Here is a 21,842-nt window from a genome sequence, read left to right as displayed (position 1 = left end):
TACGGCCGCGACAAATGGGGAGCGAACAGTTGACACCCATGGGACTTCAAGAATTACAGGCTAACTCGTGATTGTATACCTTTGAACACTGCAGAAGCTGCAACCCCAAAAAGAAGCAGCCAAAATGAATGTGCCAATATGACAGGTCATAACGTAACTGTCAAACTAATTGTATTCTACGTCCTTTTCTTTTTTACATGACTATATTCGTAACCAATTGTATATTATATTGTTATGTAAATTACTTCATCTGTATTACACTTTGTGTACAACAAACATTAAGTACAACGACTTAAACATACGATGTGACATATGTAAACTGTGAAAGAAAAATCTGCGTGTGGACACTGTGGACACGAAGTAGGAAATATTTATGTCAAAAAACACGAACATTTTTTATGACATAAACATTTCGGGGGGCAATATAGCGTCCCCAGTGAAACAATACGCACAGACTTAAAAACAGTATTTATAAAGAAGAGACATTTAAAAATTGAATGATTTTTTATCATGTACCCGTAAAATAATAATTTCTCTGTGTAAGTTTCGAGTGCAAAGAAATATAACAAAATGATCTAAAGAGACGACAAGATACGCTCTTTTGTTAATTTTTTAGTCGTCTTCACTTCTTCTCTTCTCTTGGTTGCGTGTAGACGGACGTCTTGCAAGTGCTGGCAAATGTAAGCATATTTGTGATAATTAAGCAAATAATACATTGATTTAATATTATTGTGCACTTTTAATTTGTAAGAGGTGATCCCGATTTCATGTCCACCTTCCTTGAATTAACCTGCATTCAAGTAATTTACAGTTCAACAATCGCAGTAGCCGATGCAGCCAACGACGCCATTACGTGGCGAGATTCACTTATAAAATTTAGCGGAAGCGAAAAATTCGACCGCTATTAACATAATATACATTTTTCTCCACAGCCGCCCGACATTGCAGAAAATACGTAGCTTTAAGGTTCTTATTTTCAGTACCACAGCGGAGAACCGGAGCCAGGATTCCGACTACAATGCAATGGTTAACAAAGGTAAGAAAAAATAATCTCGCGCGTGTGTGGGCCGCAATTGTAATTAATAACTAAAGATTTTTTGCTTTAAAGTGAACTGACTAGCCGAAGAAATTAATATGAAAAGTTTATTCCATTTTTCAACTTATATGCTCAAATTTTAAAATTCAGTGAGTCTAACGTGCATTAACGTAACAAATAATTTAAGATTAATACTGTTAAAAAGGAGAACTTCACAAAAACATTTAATCGTAAATCAAAATTGAATGAAATATTATTTTCATTAAGGCCCACCACGTAAGTCGGCAACAATCAAAAATAATAATAATAATAATACACTCCTGGAAATGGAAAACAGAACACATTGACACCGGTGTGTCAGACCCACCATACTTGCTCCGAACACTGCGAGAGGGCTGTACAAGCAATGATCACACGCACGGCACAGCGGACACACCAGGTACCGCGGTGTTGGCTGTCGAATGGCGCTAGCTGCGCAGCATTTTTGCACCGCCGCCGTCGGTGTCAGCCAGTTTGCCGTGGCATACGGAGCTCCATCGCAGTCTTTAACACTGGTAGCATGCCGCGACAGCGTGGACGTGAACCGTATGTGCAGTTGACGGACTTTGAGCGAGGGCGTATAGTGGGCTTGCGGGAGGCCGGATGGACGTACCGCCGAATTGCTCAACACGTGGGGCGTGAGGTCTCCACAGTACATCGATGTTGTCGCCAGTGGTCGGCGGAAGGTGCACGTGCCCGTCGACCTGGGACCGGACCGCAGCGACGCACGGATGCACGCCAAGACCGTAGGATCCTACGCAGTGCCGTAGGGGACCGCACCGCCACTTCCCAGCAAATTAGGGACACTGTTGCTCCTGGGGTATCGGCGAGGACCATTCGCAACCGTCTCCATGAAGCTGGGCTACGGTCCCGCACACCGTTAGGCCGTCTTCCGCTCACGCCCCGACATCGTGCAGCCCGCCCCCAGTGGTGTCGCGACAGGCGTGAATGGAGGGACGAATGGAGACGTGTCGTCTTCAGCGATGAGAGTCGCTTCTGCCTTGGTGCCAATGATGGTCGTATGCGTGTTTGGCGCCGTGCAGGTGAGCGCCACAATCAGGACTGCATACGACCGAGGCACACAGGGCCAACACCCGGCATCATGGTGTGGGGAGCGATCTCCTACACTGGCCGTACACCACTGGTGATCGTCGAGGGGACACTGAATAGTGCACGGTACATCCAAACCGTCATCGAACCCATCGTTCTACCATTCCTAGACCGGCAAGGGAACTTGCTGTTCCAACAGGACAATGCACGTCCGCATGTATCCCGTGCCACCCAACGTACTCTAGAAGGTGTAAGTCAACTACCCTGGCCAGCAAGATCTCCGGATCTGTCCCCCATTGAGCATGTTTGGGACTGGATGAAGCGTCGTCTCACACGGTCTGCACGTCCAGCACGAACGCTGGTCCAACTGAGGCGCCAGGTGGAAATGGCATGGCAAGCCGTTCCACAGGACTACATCCAGCATCTCTACGATCGTCTCCATGGGAGAATAGCAGCCTGCATTGCTGCGAAAGGTGGATATACACTGTACTAGTGCCGACATTGTGCATGCTCTGTTGCCTGTGTCTATGTGCCTGTGGTTCTGTCAGTGTGATTATGTGATGTATCTGATCCCAGGAATGTGTCAATAAAGTTTCCCCTTCCTGGGACAATGAAATCACGGTGTTCTTATTTCAATTTCCAGGAGTGTATATTAAATTACGACCAGCGACGGACGCGGGACCATGCAGAATAACTGTTGTGTATCACAGAACATGGAAAAATGTGAGCTGGTCTTGCTCACATCCTGTTAAGAAGTGGCATTCTGAACAACGGCAAATATTTTTCCAGCGTAATTTTTGCTCCACAGATCGATATAAAAATCATGAAGCTTTGGTCTCTATGACGAGGTCAAATACTAAGCAAAAGATTCTCAAAAGCAGATCCAGTCACAAAGATAAATTCTTGTGCACTACAGTTATTAAACTAAAATTAAAATTTAAAACAGTCTTGATCGCAAGTTTTTTATTGGAGTGAGTGACCGGTTTCGACTCTTTCATAGAGCCATCTTCAGACTCCGGAGCGGTGGATGGACACTGCCAGACGAGTTCCGTCGACCCTCGACGCTTGTATAACTATGTTTTCAAAAATTTCAAAAATTTTATCAAACTACAGCAAAATATGTACAAATGACAACTACACCAACACATAATCAGTCAGTTGGAGATATGAGAACTATGTTATCTTTTACGAAATCATTATGTACCAGTGAAGTCAGTTATAAAAAAACGTGCCAACTGAACCTAAAAAGTATTTGAGATCTACTTTCTGATTGCTCTACACACATATAATAGCATAACTCATCATCTCACCTGACTACATACTAAGTTTAGTATGAAATTTATCTCAGTATGATGAGATTCAAGCCTGTACACATCGATTAGCAATGTTTCTTTTCAAACAGTTAATCATGACTTTCAGTCAGATCTGAAACGAGACTGTGATAAGCTACTTCACCGATCACGCTCATTTCTGACAAATGAAGTTACCTAATCTGTTGAGCCGAAGAAAAATTACGACTTGATATGAAACACTCCCCAAGTACGTGCTTTGTGCATATCACGATTGATTGGTGCAGATCGCATCTAAAGCCGTGGTTTATGGATGTGAACTTAAATTGAGTAGCACATCAGAATTCGGGGAGGAACGCTGCACCTCCATTCGACAGTCGTCACGCAGGTTAGCGAGGTTCCACCTCTGAAGGCAGAAGTCATGAAGTTGGGTGAAAGCAAGGGATCGAACAGTGGCGAAAACAATGCGTATCGAATGTTCGGGAAGGTTGGCATAGGAGTACTTCCATAGATATCTTTTCTTCGTATACTGTATAAGCGATACGTAGGAGGCTGAACTATAGTTCTGGTTTCTGACAATAATACTGACACTCTAAACTTTGTTAAGTCGCTTTTGGAGGGGTAGATCGCATCTCTCTTCAGGCATCTGGCAACTCAGGTTTTTCTGCATTTTGTAACACCCCAAGTATAGAACCCATAATGAACACCCTTTTGTTCCTAAAAGAAATAAAAAAATCAGTCATCCTGACAGCGACGACAGCTACTGACAACAAAATTTACACACTTGACAGTTTGAGTAACAAGAATGTTATGTAAATACTAGTGCTTATCATAAGGAAAGGACTGAATGAAAGAATACCATATGATACGAAACAGAACTTTAAAGAAAGAATTCAAAAAATTATAATTTACGAAGGTTAAAGCCCAGACCATAAACTGAGCAAAGATAACATTTATCCTGGAAGAGAGTTGTAGCCGCACCGAACTGTAAGTTTGCTGTGACTACAATGTAACTTGGCAATGGAGATGTTAACTTCACTTCTCTCTTGTGCTCTTGAAATAGTAGTACGCATGTTAAGCGCTCCTAGTTTGTTTTAAAACCGATATGAAGTTTAAAACTCTTACGGTTGGAAGTATTGGTCAGAAGTCGGACTGAAGTAAAATCATCTTGACCGTTTAGACAGATAACGGGATATCTGTGACAGAAAAATAACTCGTGTGATTGCTGATTTGTGATGGGACTTAGCCTTCGTGATAATATTCACGAACATCAAAGGACACAGAAAGAGACTGATCGCCGACATAAACTCAATTATTAGACTTGAGTAGGCTCCAAATAAACGCAATCACGAAGAACTTTCAGTTGCGCCGTATTGTCAGAAGCTATCGTCAAAGTCAGAATTTCTGATGCTAATAGACGCAGTTCCCTAAATGAAAAATCGGTGTGTATGCTCAGCGTAGGGACAAATAATTGCGTAGAACAATAAACTTTAATTCAACTTTAATTCTTCGTGTCGCATAGATCACTTAAAGTGCATTTGTGGAATTAACTGATTCTTTGGATAACATAAAGGAGAAAAGTGATTTAGTGACAATTTAACTATGAACAGCAATAAGTTTACACCGAAATACGACGCATTCTGAACATTGCTCAAGGGTATGTTATCTCTGGAATTACGTCGTACAGTTGTTGAACACGCGACGTAGCGACGCCTTGACCACGAAATAATAAACAACTCAATATCCTCGCAAAAATCGTGATGTGACGTCGGCTTGGGTGATGGATTGATGATTAAAGACATTATATTTTCAACGTTTGAATACCCATTCTCAGACCGGGCATAAGAACTTGTCAGAAAGTTGGCGTAAACTGAACAGTCTGTCGCGAACACGCAAAGGACCTTTGGTTATCAGTTCAGATCAAGGGACTCATCGCGTTGTCGAGTGGTGCAGTCGCTATATTTATAAGTGGAGAAGATCGATAGACATCGAACACCATTGCTTTAATTACAAGCAAGGACGGCACACACAATCCGGCGTGCTGCTCCATCGAGACGTTGATATCAGTTTTGAGAGACAGTATCTGAAAAATAACCAAACGGTGCGAGGAGTTTGTTTTTATAATAGTTACAGACTGGCGTTGTCGTGATCGACGGACGCCGTTCCACGTCATCTCGACTGGGACAACCATCACCATCGAACCGAGACAAAACGAGACGTCAAAATTTTCGTGCTGGCCACCCATGGATCAGAAAGACAAGAGGCCACAACTAGTACCTTTCTTTCTATACATTAAGTATCTGCCGATAGTCCCATGTGGTATGGATCCTATACTCCAAAGCAATATTCTAGGATGGATCGCACGAGTGTTTTGTAAGCAACTGCGTTTGTGGATGAGTACATTTTCAAACAGTCCTACTAATGAAACCAACTTTAATGCAATAGCGAAATTTTGGGTGTTACCGAATTAAAGGCAGCTCCAATGCAGTCGTGTGTGAGGCAGGCACGCAGGCACAGAGCCGCTCATATGAAATTTCACAAGAGTGTCTCACTGTGCACCGCAAGGTGGCAGTGCCAAGCCACGCGATAATGGTAACATTGCAGGAAGGCCCTGTAACAACCAACCGGCCTGCGGAATATTTTCGCACCATGGAGACACAGGGGTGCTGATTTGAAGCTACCTGCAAGTAATGTATAGGCACAATAAGTACGCTATTAATCACTAAAAATATCCTGTTTTCTAACACAGTCACGCTCAGTATGACAGCACGCACGGCGACTTCCGTTCTGCTCTAAGTCTCCGTAACGCTATGCGCCAGGCAGCAACCGACGCCGTCTGGGCAACCAATTCCACTAGAGAGTTCATGGTCTTAAATCAGCACCCATGTGCTTAGAACGACGCAAGGGATGAGCTGATTCGCTGCTTACCATCCGGTGACACCTTCTGATCGTGCATCAAGGGTGTCAGGTCCTCGCTATTCCCACATCCCTAGCATACCAAACCAGGAATGGAGCGTATCTTTACGAATCGTCCGCGGGTAAGAGGGACTTTAACCTACTGCCACCCTGGCTACTGCAGAGGTCCAGATAACTTTAGATTCAGATGATTTTAATGCGATATTTTCCGACATTTTAAATCAGTTCCACAACTGTATAGCTGTCCGCACTGACGGGTTATCGAGTAACTTACTTTTTTTGAAAAGAGAGAAAAAATATTCCGTTCATTTGGAATGAAAATGTTGAATTAAAGAAAATCTCTTTTACGTACATTAAAACCAACGGCTAAATTTTCTCAGGGGGCTATGGCCAGAAATATCATGCGTATTCCTACGTGAAGACATCCGTCTTACAATTGATAAAAAAAATTATCTTTCTTTAATGTTACGCGATAAGCAAATTTAATATAATATTCCAACAATTATTTTCCTCTGTGAGGCTTGATGCTCCAGTATAGCTGTTGTAACGTCTCTTAGCAAAAGACATACTATGTAATAAAGAGAAAACAGTGTGTCATGTTTTGTTCTTGTATGGAATTATGTACTGATTTTTTTTTATTTAGATAATATCTGTGTCGGCGAGTACTGAAACCGCCACAGACGATACTTATTAAATACCAAACAAAGATGAGAATAGGTGACTAGTATAAATAGTAAAAAACGAACATTAATTTCTCTGTCGTCTTCTTGGAGTTACGTGAGTAGGATAGCCTGTGACGTTATATTGTACGCTAGCGTAGCATTCTTTTGTCAAGATTGTAAGAGGGACGCCATTAGATATAGCCTTGGAAAGGTGTGTAATTAATTGAATTGTTTAAATGTTTTGAATAGATTTACTTAGTGAAACCTTGCATTATGATTTGTAGTAAGCTTTCCTGGTATTTTATCCCATCCCTTTAAGACATTTTCTGTTATTTAAATATTATTCGTGGTGCAGAGCTGCGCTACGAACGAACGAGCCGCTGCCGCGGCGCATTCAAATTGCATTAAATGAAATCTATCATACCGCAAAGAAGCGGGCAGGTAATAGTGAAGTAAAATTATTTCTTTCAGCTTTCGGAATTGCAGAGCAGAGCAGCAGATTTTATGATGTGTTTTACAGGTTGATGCGGGCTGCTGATAATATATTACTAACAGTGTAAAAAGATAATTTACCTTCATAACATAAAAGAAATCTTGCTGTGCGTAGTTCTGGTCTGGCAACCTTATAGTAAAAACATCTTTTTTCTCCGATAATAGTCTCATGTTCTCGTGTTAGTCGTGGTACTTACTAGTGTTTTACTGTTAACAAAAATCCACTGCAAAATTTTGATGTTGAGCAATCATTGCGTACTGTAACATCAGTATTGATAACAAAGTAATTTTCATTAACCTTTTCAATAACTATAAAGTATGGAAGATATGTTGAACTTTATCGTGAGTTACAGTAACGAAAAAATGTTCCTGTAACAGAACGCCAGATCCAGAAGAATAAGAACATAATATATTTTGTTTTGTTGAAAATTAATTATCCAAAGAAAGTCATAGCAGAGCATCACTAAAAGGTATTTCGGGGCTCTTTTCGTAGCAACATATTTATCTCATATATTAGTTGTTACGCGAGTAATAGTAAAACATAGCAAATAATAATAGAGTAAAGCGAAACTGTCTCCCAAAAACGCGGGGCCGAATTTGCAGTGGCCACGAAAATAATAACTGTTTTATGTGTTTTCTTTCTTTGTCTATTGTTATATACATGTATGTATTTAGTGATAAATGTATGTATGTGTCTCATGATTAATGCCATGTATTAATGAATGTACAAACATTCTTTTATGAAAAAACGTACCACTGCAAGCGAGTCAGAGGAAAAGATCCTGATAGTACTGAGAAACTGTAACGACTACATAATCCGGGGGCAGCCGAACCCCGAAATCAGATAAACTAAAGGTAAGACTACAGTGTAGTTGTCCTGTTTGTAGAAGCTTAACTCCAGTGAAGTGATCTCATATCGCTAGTGGTGTGCGTAGTTTGACGTTAGTATTTATGACAGGGCAAAGTTGAGTGTAGGTAGTAATTTTTAGTGTGCAGTGTATTCTAGATAAATTAACATATTTTGTGTGCAAGTGGAAAAACTGTCAGATCCTGTGTTCGAGTAGGCAATTTATGAATATGGTTAAATTGCATAGTCAACGTCCGAGCAATGTGAATACTGAGGAACAGCAATTAGTTGGTGCAGGAAATGTAGAAACGGGTGCATTAAGCAGTACAAGTACTTTCTTTGAGGATATACCATGCGAAAATGTGGGGGCAGGAGCACAGGAAGTGGTGCCATCGCCCACCAGTGCTCAAGGAGATGTAGATAAAGAAGTTGCACCACCCCCAGAAAAGCAGGAACCAGAGAGTGGTAATCTGCCTGGTGGGTATTCACTTCACGCGATATTAGAGAGCGTGCTGGATACCAGTCAAAATTTGCGCAACAACAAGCTGAAAAGGACGAAAAAATTGAGATCTTTCTCGCACAGCAAGCTGAGCGAGATCGCCAGTTAACAGAAAATTTCCTTGCCCAGCAAGCTGAGCGAGATCGCCAGCTAGAGGAAAAGTTTCTTGCCTAGCAGACCGAGCGGGATCGCCAGCAAGCTGAGTGGGATCAGCAACTTGTGCAATCGTTAGAAATTATGAAAAAAGAGATTGCCTGTATGAAACAGAATTATGAGTCAATACCTAAGGCCCTGCAGGAGTTGACTGTACAGGTCAACAACCTGCAAGTGGCAAACACTAACATTGTAGACGAGATAGGTGTCTTGGCCAACCGATTAGAAAAGCTAGAAATAGATTCCACTCAACTTGTACAGCAGAAGTGGAACGGACAAGCGACTAAACTTGAAACCGAATTCAACTCTTGGGTAGAAGCGAAGGAGAGCGAGATCGACAAAAATATTCATTCTAAGGTACAAGCTGCCATGGCAGATAGAGATTCCGAATCGTTCTGTACCGCAGTAAATAGTCAAGTACGGAACGACGTGCAACCATCAAACAAATACTCAATGAGGATATTCTGCAGTGGCAAGTGAATATTACCAAGCGGATATCCGAATTGGAAAAGAGTTTAGCACAGAGCAGCAAACATCTTGAACGTGAAACTATGTCGCTAACAGCCAATGTTTTTAGCAACGCACAAACTTATACGCGACTCAACAATGGTGAATCTTTAGGCGATAATGCGAAGAGCTGTGGCTTCGGTTCAGAGCACACAGCCTATCTCCCAGGAGCAAACCAGTATAGTCCGAAAATATTGGTTGAAGAAAGTTTGATCAAAAATAGGCAGATTCAAACGTTTACTACTGAACGGAAGTCAGTACAACCAGTAGTATTCATAATAAGCTTTAAAAATATCTTGCCTTGTGTGTGGAACGAAGTACAGAAAATTTCAATACGTAATGTCATACATTCAGGGTGATGCAGCGTTGTGGGCTACGGAAGTAGCAGACAGCCGCATGACGTATGAATAGTTCGAAAGGGCGTTTTTGTCGAAATACTGGTCGCCTTATATACAAGAGCGGCTAAGAAAAGAAGTATACAATCCCGAACCGTACTCACCCCGTCTTGGGAATCTGAGACGGTATTTCGAGAAGTATATAAACAAGACGCGCTACTGGGATGAGCCTATCTCACCAAGAGACATAATAAGACTCCTAAAATCACATTTACCCATTCATATCAAAGAGAAATTAATACACGTACCAGAGAGCGACATGGAACATTTCCTGTCTGTTCTAGATTCAATAGACTTAATCCAGGAAGATGCAAAAGCAGCGTGTGATCACTCGCGGAACAATGGATCAGAGTGTAAACATGACAGAAATAATAGTGCACAAAGCCACAACCATGGAAATGGTGGGGGCGGTAACAAGCGGCAAGAGCACTCGCAAAATGGTAACAATGGTAGAAGTCAGAACGGGTATGGGCAACCGTCCCATAATAAAAAGCGTCATTTGACGACCGGTACGATTCCGGACTGCCAGGGACCAACCGTTGGAAAAATGACCGAGGCCAGTGGCATAGCAATTACAGCGACAGCAATCGTCATTGGAATCAGAATCAGTGATCAAGCCCAGAACGGCAAGGTAATGACCGGTACGATAACAACAGACCACCACTGCAAAACGCGTCTATTGCGCAGTTGTGGCGGTCTACAAATCAAAACGTACACATAGTAGAGGCCGCGGACAATAGCCGTCCAAGTACCTCGCAAGCAGGCCATCCAACAAACTAGAATTGGCCACGATATGCTCTCTATCGCTGGCCGAGTGATGGAGTGAGAGCAACAAGAATGACAATAATATGCCTGGAATACATATGCTGCGGTACAACGACGGTATCAGTATGGATAAAGATCTACTGACCGAACCGCATGAATGTAATAAAGATAGCAACGAAAATGTGCAAGCCATAATAGAAGCGAAAATCAATTATGTTGCAGTGAATATAATCATCGACACAGGTGCCTCAGTGAGTGTAATGAGTATAGAATTGTTTAAAGCGCTGGGGAAGGGACGTAGCATACCGACTTTCCCGGTTAATAATTGCAAGGTGTCTGGAGCTATAAGTGCACAGAGCCAATTAGTTAAGTACCAGGTGCAGGTGGAGATTTGTAAGGAGGGCGAAGCCATAGTGAGCTCGTTCCTCATTGTTAAAGGGTTAAAGGTGAAAGGTGGCCTGCATTCTGGGAGTAGATTTTCTCCGTGAGAGGGACGCAGTGATCGACCTCTCCTCGGGAAAACTAAGCATAGTTAATAAAGGTATGAGGATTGAGTTGTCTATGATGAAATCGAAGGAGGTACTTGTGCCATGTTGCAACCGAATTAATATCAAATGTAGGAACCCCTGGGTACTACACCTCAACGATTATTCACATGTGGCAGATCTCTATTATCCTAGTATGGAAGATAGAAATTTTGAAACAAATGTTGATGCATTTCAAACGAAAGTACAGGAATCTGAAAGTTTAAGCAACATACAAAAGCAACAGTTGACACAGCTGCTATCGGAATAGACCATGGTATTTACCGACCGAAGAGGAGTAATCATGGGGTACCACCATCACATAGAGGTGATGCCCCACAAAACGTACTGTCGCACATCTTACTCCATCCCTTGGTCGAGGAGGTGAGTAGTGGCTAAAGAGATTCGAAAGATGTTAGAATGTAATAGTAAAATTATTTATTCAATGACCTGTCAGATGTAAATAGTAGCAGTAAGAAGATTCCAATTGTGCTTTAGAATATAAGTATGTTAGCTTTAAGAAAGAATTTTTGTGTATTTAAATTCTTGAGAAGGCAAGACGTAAATAAGTAAGCATAGCATGAAAGTAGAATCAGTAAACTGAGTAATAGCATGCAAATTGAAGACTTTGTTTACAGACAATTAGTGTCATTAAAATACTATATGCTCATCAAGCAATGAACAATCTTTTTGTTGACAAAGTAATGAATAATTTCTTGAAGCATTTATCATTTGTAGTAGGTAAGTACAATTAATGATGAGATTTCATATAGTAGTGTAACAGGTGTAATTGTGTTAGAATTAAGGAGAGAGTCTCTACAGAAAAAAAAAATTACTTTGTAGTACGAAACAATTATGTGATGTAACGTTACTGCCAATAGTGATCTGAGAACGACACTGGAGCAGAATTCAATCAAAGACAAACCCGTTCCGTGTAACCCACGCTTTGTATCTATCGATGCTTCAATTGAAGCCCGTGTACTTGGTACACGTCCTTGAATATTAATTACGCGGTACACGAATCAAGTCAATCAACGCGGAAACTACACTGTAGTCCTGTAGGACAGATCATTAAAAAAAATTACTAGTACTAAATGAAGTATTTATTGAGCAATATGCCCAAGTCCAGCTGTCATGCACATGGTAAAATCTGTTTGCTAGATGGGTGATAACCTGGCAAGCTACACCAAAAAAGGAAAATAAAACTATGTACCAAAAATCACACACCTTTAAATAATTACAAAAAAGAGCCATATATGCCTAGTAACAGTACTAAAAGTGTGTAATGACATGGTAAACACAATGGACTCAATGTATGTGAGAGTGATTATGCTAAGAACAGTTGATATGCATTAAAAATAAACTGTGTGCATAAACGATCTAGGAAAGGACGGAATATTGTGTGTAGCAGGGACAGAAAATGACTGTTGTATCTGCACCAATATATACGTCGGAATAAGTCAAGTGCTGAGTGACTAACTGTCATAGTGCAGTGCTCAACGAACAATAAATTTACTGTGTGTAAAAACGGTAGTTAGTGACCCGTTCGGAGTCGATTCAAACAAACTTTGCTCAACGGAAACATTTACTGTGTGTGAACCGAAATATTTTCGCGTGTTGAGAGACGCTCTGACAGCGTATCGACCGTGAGAACAAATGAAAGTGTGTAGAACAACGTGCGTGTGACGAACCCTAAATACCAGTGTCACAATGCGATTCACTTGTGAAGCCAAAAGAAACCCGCTATCACGCCAAAACATCCTGTGCATACCAGCGAAACGACGGCTTACTGAACAATAAACGCTTTTAACCAAGTTCCATTTTCTTCCACAGCTAATAATCTGTATCCTTGAAGATAGTACACCGTTGTGGAATATTTGTTTCATGCGTTGTGACGGGGAGCCATGCGGAGAAGCAGAGATGGGTGCCGTGCCGCCAGCCAGCCGGTCGCGGGAAACAACTGCAACACGCCGACATTGGTGAATGGTTCGGTGCGGTTCGCGACTGCGCGGGCGCCACCCCAACACGTCGTCGCTGTTACGGAGAGCAGGACGTCGACCCCAGCGGTCGTTGGCACGCCGCGTTCCAGACAACGCTACGCAACAATTGATTCGCGCCGCTCGCTCCGTATGACATTGTCGACATTCAACCGAACATTACCAACTACGCTGTTAATGTACTAATATGAAAATGATTTATTGGACACGAAATTACGTGACAAACATTTTTTCTTTAGTTTACTGTGTATACTCTCAAAATATTATTTTGTTAGCTGTTGTATGTTTTCGTCATATTAGTGAACCAAGCTGACACGAATGCCATACCATGGTAGAACATTTGTCGTGAGTAAGTGTAGAGACAATCCATTACACTACTATAAAACTATTTAATGATTGACTTTCAGTGTGACACAGAACACAAATATTACCACGAATGTGAAAGAGTGTAGAAGGTACATTTTCAACAAGGGGACTAAGAGTTTAACATTTTCTCATAAATAACCTTTGTTATCTGTGAACATTTGATAAATTCCAACCTTTTTCTGATGAACAATCAGACTGCGGTTTACGACAAACCAGGCGAGATGGCCATGGCTCCGGCGCAGTTTTCCCAGGTTTTCTGACCGCACATAGCCCGAATGGGGGAGCCACAAAACTGTAATGACCCTGGGTTTACGGTCACCTCGGAAAGTGTGAGAAAACCGTAAAGAGTGTGATTAAAACTATAGTGCAAAATAGCAAACAAGTGAATAGTGAATATTCCAAATAATGTGGCAAACAATGACATAACGGACGTTAGTGGCAGCATATTGCCGAACATTCTTGTTGTTGTTGTGGTCTTCAGTCCTGAGACTGGTTTGATGCAGCTCGCCATGCTACTCTATCCTGTGCAAGCTTTTTCATCTCCCAGTACCTACTGCAACCTACATCCTTCTGAATCTGCTTAGTGTATTCATCTCTTGGTCTCCCTCTACGATTTTTACCCTCCACGCCGCCCACCAATACTAAATTGGTGATCCCCTGATGCCTCAGAACATGTCCTACCAACCGATCCCTTCTTCTGGTCAAGTTGTGCCACAAACTTCTCTTCTCCCCAATCCAGTACTTCCTCATTAGTTACGTGATCTACCCATCTAATCTTCAGCATTCTTCTGTAGCACCACATTTCGAAAGCTTCTATTCTCTTCTTGTCCAAACTATTTATTGTACATGTTTCACTTCCATACATGGCAACACTCCATACAAATACTTTCAGAAATGACTTCCTGACACTTAAATCTATACTCGATGTTAATAAATTTCTCTTCTTCAGAAACGCTTTCCTTGCCATTGCCAGTCTACATTTTATGTCCTCTCTACTTCGACCATCATCAGTTATTTTTCTCCCCAAATAGCAAAACTCCTTTACTACTTTAAGTGTCTCATTTCCTAATCTAATTCCCTCAGCATCACCCGACTTAATTAGATTACATTCCATTATCCTTGTTTTGCTTTTGTTGATGTTCATCTTATATCCTCCTTTCAAGACACTGTCCATTCCATTCAACTGCTCTTCTAAGTCCTTTGCTGTCTCTGACAGAATTACAATGTCATCGGCAAACCTCAAAGTTTTTATTTCTTCTCCATGAATTTTAATACCTACTCCAAATTTTTCTTTTGTTTCCTTTACTGCTTGCTCAATATACAGATTGAACAACATCGGGGAGAGGCTACAACCCTGTCTTACTCCCTTCCCAACCACTGCTTCCCTTTCATGTCCCTCGACTCTTATAACTCCCATCTGGTTTCTGTACAAATTGTAAATAGCTTTTCGCTCCCTGTATTTAACCCCTGCCACCTTTAGAATTTGAAAGAGAGTATTCCAGTCAACATTGTCAAAAGCTTTCTCTAAGTCTACAAATGCTAGAAACGTAGGTTTGCCTTTCCTTAATCTTTCTTCTAAGATTTGTCGTAAGGTGAATATTGCCTCACGTGTTCCAGTGTTTCTACGGAATCCAAACTGATCTTCCCCGAGGTCGGCTTCTACTAGTTTTTCCATTCCTCTGTAAAGAATTCGTGTTAGTATTTTGCAGCTGTGACTTATTAGACTGATAGTTCGGTAATTTTCACATCTGTCAACACCTGCTTTCTTTGGCATTGGAATTATTATATTCTTCTTGAAGTCTGAGGGTATTTCGCCTGTTTCATACATCTTGCTCACCAGATGGTAGAGTTTTGGCAGGACTGGCTCTCCCAAGACCGTCAGTAGTTCCAGTGGAATGTTGTCTACTCCGGGGGCCTTGTTTCGACTCAGGTCTTTCAGTGCTCTGTCAAACTCTTCACGCAATATCATATCTCCCATTTCATCTTCATCTACATCCTCTTCCATTTCCACAATATTGTCCTCAAGTACATCGCCCTTGTATAGACCCTCTATATACTCCTTCCACCTTTCTGCTTTCCCTTCTTTGTTTCGAACTGGGTTTCCATCTGAGCTCTTGATATTCATACAAGTCGTTCGCTTATCTCCAAAGGTCTCTCTAATTTTCCTGTAGGCAGTATCTATCTTACCCCTAGTGAGATAGGCCTCTACATCCTCACATTTGTCCTCTAGCCATCCCTGCTTAGCCATTTTGCACTTCCTGTCGATCTCATTTTTGAGACCTTTGTATTCCTTTTTGCCTGCTTCATTAACTGCATTTTTATATTTTCTCCTTTCATCAATTAAATTCAATATTTCTTCTGTTACCCAAGGATTTCTACTAGCCCTCGTCATTTTACCTACTTGATCCTCTGCTGCCTTCGCTACTTCATCCCTCAAAACTACGCATTCTTCTTCTACTGTATTTCTTTCCCCCATTCCTGTCAGGTGTTCCCTTATGCTCTCCCTGACACTCTGTACAACCTCTGGTTCTTTCAGTTTATCCAGGTCCCATCTCCTTAAATTCCCACCTTTTTGCAGTTTCTTCAGTTTTAATCTACAGTTCATAACCAGTACATTGTGGTCAGAGTCCACATCTGCCCCTGGAAATGTCTTACAATTTAAAACCTGGTTCCTAAATCTCTGTCTTACCATTATATAATCTATCTGATACCTTTTAGTATCTCCAGGGTTCTTCCATGTATACAACCTTCTTTCATGATTCTTAAACCAAGTGTTAGCTATGATTATGTTGTGCTCTGTGCAAAATTCTACCAGGCGGCTTCCTCTTTCATTTCTTAGCCCCAATCCATATTCACCTACTATGTTTCCTTCTCTCCCTTCTCCTACTCTCGAATTCCAGTCACCCATGACTATTAAATTTTCGTCTCCCTTCACAATCTGAATAATTTCTTTTATTTCATCATACATTTCTTCAATTTGTTGATCATCTGCAGAGCTAGTTGGCATATAAACTTGTACTACTGTAGTAGGTGTGGGCTTCGTTTCTATCTTGGCCACAATAATGCGTTCACTATGTTGTTTGTAGTAGCTTACCCGCATTCCTATTTTCCTATTCATTTTTAAACCTACTGCTGCATTACCCCATTCTTAACGTTAGTCAATTGATGCCAGGGGGCACTGTAACGTGTCTTAGCAAAAGACATATTATGTAATAAAGAGAAAACATTGTGTGTCATGTTTTGTTCTTGTATGGAATTACGTACTGATTTTTTTTATTTAGATAATATCTGTGTTGGCGAGTACTGAAACCGCCACAGGCGATACTTATTAAATACCAAACAAAGATGAGAATAGGTGACTAGCATAAATAGTAAAAAACGAACATTAATTTCTCTGTCGTCTTCTTGGAGTTACGTGTGTAGGATAGCCTGTGACGTTATATTGTACACTAGCGTAGCATTCTTTTATCAAGATTGTAAGAGGGACGCCATTAGACATAGCCTTGGAAAAGTGTGATATTAATTGAATTGTTTAAATGTTTTGAATAGAGTTAGTTTAAATGTTCTGAATAGAGTTACTTAGTGAAACCTTGCATTATGATTTGTAATAAGCTTGCCTGGTATTTTATCCCATCCCTTTAAGACATTTTCAGTTATTTAAATATTATTCGTGGTGCAGAGCTGCGCTACGAACGAACGAGCCGCTGCCGCGGCGCATTCAAATTGCATTAAATGAAATCTATCATACCGCAAAGAAGCGGGCAGGTAATAGTGAAGTAAAATTATTTCTTTCAGCTTTCGGAATTGCAGAGCAGAGCAGCAGATTTTATGATGTGTTTTACAGGTTGACGCGGGCTGCTGATAATATATTACTAACAGTGCAAAAAGATAATTTACCTTCATAACATAAAAGAAATCTTGCTGTGCGTAGTTCTGGTCTGGCAACCTTATAGTAAAAACATCTTTTTTCTCCGATAATAGTCTCATGCTCTCGTGTTAGTCGTGGTACTTACTGGTGTTTTACTGTTAACAAAAATCCACTGCAAAATTTTGATGTTGAGCAATCATTGCGTGCTGTAACATCAGTATTGATAACAAAGTAATTTTCATTAACCTTTTCAATAACTATAAAGTAAGGGAGATATGTTGAACTTTATCGTGAGTTACAGTAACGAAAAAATGTTCCTGTAACAGAACGCCAGATCCAGAAGAATAAGAACATAATATATTTTGTTTTGTTGAAAATTAATGATCCAAAGAAAGTCATAGCACAGCATCACTAAAAGGTATTTCGGGGCTCTTTTCGTAGCAACATATTTATCTCATATATTAGTTGTTACGCGAGAAATAGTAAAACAAAGCAAATAGTAATAGAGTAAAGCGAAACTGCGTACACAATGGCAGCGTACACAATGTCAGCGTACACAATTAAAATAATTCCTTTCAGTAAAACTGTACCTCTGGCCTAAAATGAAATGGAAATTATTATGAGACGCCGTTTTACGCTTACGAGTATTAAATCCTTTCAATACTTTCAGAATTAAATAGCTATGAAGAAATATTTATTAATTTTAACAGTAATGGTGTCGCTTCAACAATGCAATCACTAATGACCAGGAAAAGATTTAATTGTAATGTAATTAATTAAATAAAGGGGACAGGGAAGGTACTTTCCTGCTACTAACAAAAACACATACTGCATTAAATACTGGCATATATATTTAGCGGAAATTCTAAATACACTACATATAGTAGAAATAATTCTTTACAGGCCGTAATCTAAATGCGAGATCAGAACCAACCAGGCACAGAAGCCAAAGAAGAAGAAGGCAAGAGAAACAATGAAACTTTTCTTATATACTACGATACAGATATAATAGTAATTACAATTCTCTGGGCACGTATACTGGCTCCACTGTAGTCGCATATCGATAAAATGATTTACATTACATTTTTCAGGAAACTATGCTATAGAGTCTAAACAGGGTGACGCCGTTGGATGCTTTGTTGTTTTTCCAGATCATGTCCTAAGATTCGGTTGCCTCCAGAGCTCACTGTATTTGATGCCTAACTATCCGTGATGTTGAGGGCGCTGTAGCAGATGAAATGGGCCATTCCTGTTCTGAATCCCTTAGTGCCTTTCAGTCTGTGCAACGCTTGAATCCAGTTGACAAAGTTGTTCGGGATATCCTGGACGTCTTCCTCCTCCGGCTGTAACGGCTGGGGAAGGAGGTGTCCTTTTGCTGGGTGCCAGGGACCATGGGTATTACAGGGAATAAAAGTGAAAATGTAGCAGATAACGAGGCCTGTCGCGATGCTCTATTAGTTCGGTGTGACGTACCCCTGCAAGCTGAAATTCAAAGTCTTCCCTGCATGGGGAATTAGTGGCTACAAGTGACAGATAGTTAGCTTCGTGTTGTAAAGCCCACAACGCGTCCGCGGCGTACCTCCTTCCAGCCACGTCGACGATACGACGTCCTCCTTCCCACGGCCCTATGAAGCATGGCTCTCCGACGAGAGGAGCTTCCAATTTGTGATGCTTGTGGCCTACGGATCACTGTGCGCCACATTTTGTTAGACTGTGTTTTATTTTCCGACCAGCGGTAGCGGCAGATTTGCCGATAGCTCTGCCCTCTATTGTAAGTAACGTCCAAACGAATTTGATCAGAATTTAAAGGTTTTGTGATTTGTTCAACTTGTTTCTGATAATTTTAGTGAGATGTTTCCATCGTTTGGTGGGGTGCCCAGCTCATCCATTCTATTGCGTCAGCCAGTCACATTTCACTGCGCTTTTATTTTAATTCTTCTGTCGTTTTACTTCCGTTTTAATCCCAGGTATAGCACTTTTCACCCCTCTTGCGTTGCCTCATGGCGCGTGCGATAGAGTGACTGTGTGAGTGAAGGCGAGTGACGTGGGAGTGAGCGCATGAGTGTCCTTACTGTGTGATATCCACATTCATTTCTTTTAAATGCGTAAGGGAGCTGATAACCTCTCCGTAGAGCGCCTGTAATCTCAAAACACACACATGCACACAGACACGCACGCACACACACACACACACACACACACACACACACACACACAACGGATACACTGTCCGCAGGCTCCACAATAGTCACCCAACTTGTGCTTAAGAGGGCAGCGGTTCGCAGTCAGGGCAGTACAGCTGTCATCGTTCCACACCAGGCCGAGCTTCCAATCCGGCAGTAGTAGACGCATACGAAAGTTCAGCGGACAAGCTGGTCTCTGGCACCGCTCGCTCAGGGCCATGTAGTGTTAACTCAGGCATCACGTGCTCAGTAGTTTAAACAGTGTCATCATAGCAGAACGTGGACCACTGCCACGATCTTCCGACGTCATCGGCACCGCCGGTGCACATCGCGCATGCTGAGGACACACCCATGGGCGTCGCAACACTCCGACGCTGTAACTTAATAAGAAATAAAATAGTGTTGTGTTTTGCAACAGAGTTCTCCTAGCCACCCCTGGACAGCACTACGGCGTCCACAGCCCGCCATTCCACCACCCCTACACCATAGTGACCCCTCTCACCCTGTCATCATAAAGTGTTTTCATAAGGTTGGGGACCTTGTCTGGCAGCTGGTGTCAGCAGAGCCGACCTTCACTCAGCACGGCTACGGAAGAGCAGCACGCAGTTTCGTCAGCCAGTGGATTCTTTCCTGTATATGTGTAGAGGTCATAGAGTCCAAGCAAGTGATGCTTAGAGATTTGATGGCTACTTTTATACAGGTAGCCATTCCTTAGTAACGCAAAGCAGTGTTTTTTATGATCCGTGAGACGAGGCCATTGGAAGGTTGGCAATGGTAGACTCTCCAACAATGGGTGTCAGTAATCGGAAAGGAATTTAACGAGCACTGGTTAATGAAATGGTGCAATTGAAAGTAGACTTGCGTAATAGGCTTGCAGATTGCGAGGAAAAACTGGAATTAGCTGAGAAACCCACTCCTTTATTAGCTCCAGCCACAGCCTGTTTGATAACGTCCTTCTCTGGAAGGTCAGCTACAAACGTAATGTCATTTTTTTATAACCTGCAGTTACTAGCGAATTTTTTTGGGGTAAGGTGGTGCTTCTGGGGTCAGATAGGTGACGAAGTTACTGTTAGTAGGGGAAGCCAAGACGTATGTCACATGTGCAGAGGAGCTAACAGGTGTGCAAGCATTTGATGAATGGAAAAAGGCCTCAGTGGCGCGGGACGACTCTGAATTCTTCAGTGGGACCCCCTGTTTCTATTGCAAAGTACGAGTCCACGGAAAAACTGAGGTATCTCGAAAATCACACATGCCACAAAGTCATGATTCCAATTTTTTTTGTCTCGGATGGGTACAGCCTGTGGTACCACAGTCCATCCCATGGGTGAGTGGCGGGGGTCAACTTTGAATTCTGCAGTGGGAATCCCCGCTTTTATTGCAAATTACGATATTACGGCAAAAACCACATGCGTTTTGTCGGAAGCATTTTCGTCGTTTCGTCACAGATGACACTGTAATCTGAAGGGATAGAAATGAGCACATAATCGTAATTTACGACACGCTACCCAATGGTCTTTGAATATCAAGTGGCACGTGGAGCCCCACCTGCACGCTGAGAAGGTTGAACAGTATTTCTTAACTTCTCATTGGAAACTTCATTCGCAACGTTCCATTCCTCCGACATATAGAACAGGGGACTATTCGACGCGTCACCGTGACTGTGTAGCGAACTACGACGTACCATAAAAGACAGTATACTGCGATCCGAGCTCAAGTATCGTGGAGACGTAGAATCGATAACGGCTCTAAACATTACAATGCTGGCGCAGTGTTTGTTGCCAGCACACTTGTCTATCGTTTGGAGAACAGACGTGCGAGTTGACGATGACTGTTGTAGCCACAGAAGAAAAAACTGAAATGATCTTGATTTACGGAGAATGTAAAAGAAATATTGAGGCTGCTGTTGCCTTGTATGGCGATCGCTTTCCAGAGAAAACTCGTTCTCGTTCGTCCTTTTACAAGGACAGCGTACAGACTGGCAAAAGGAAAGGAAGCAAATGTGTTACAGGAGAAGCTAATGAAACAGATGTACTAGCATCAGTGCACTACAACCCACGGATAAGAGACCGACAATTACACCGCGATTCCGGCATGTGCGTAGGTAGCATTGTTACAATACTGCTTCGTCGTAAGTACCCTCCATACCATGGTGTCAATTTCCATAGCCGAGTTGCGTTTCTTTGGCGAGGTAATATTTTCCGATGAGTCGACATTCACAGACCATGGTAGCGTTAACCGACATACCATGCATTTC

Source organism: Schistocerca piceifrons, chromosome 2, assembly GCF_021461385.2.
Source record: "Schistocerca piceifrons isolate TAMUIC-IGC-003096 chromosome 2, iqSchPice1.1, whole genome shotgun sequence".
NCBI lineage: Eukaryota > Metazoa > Arthropoda > Insecta > Orthoptera > Acrididae > Schistocerca > Schistocerca piceifrons.
The sequence above is the reverse complement of the archived record's forward strand: the minus strand, read 5'-3'. Positions refer to the sequence as shown.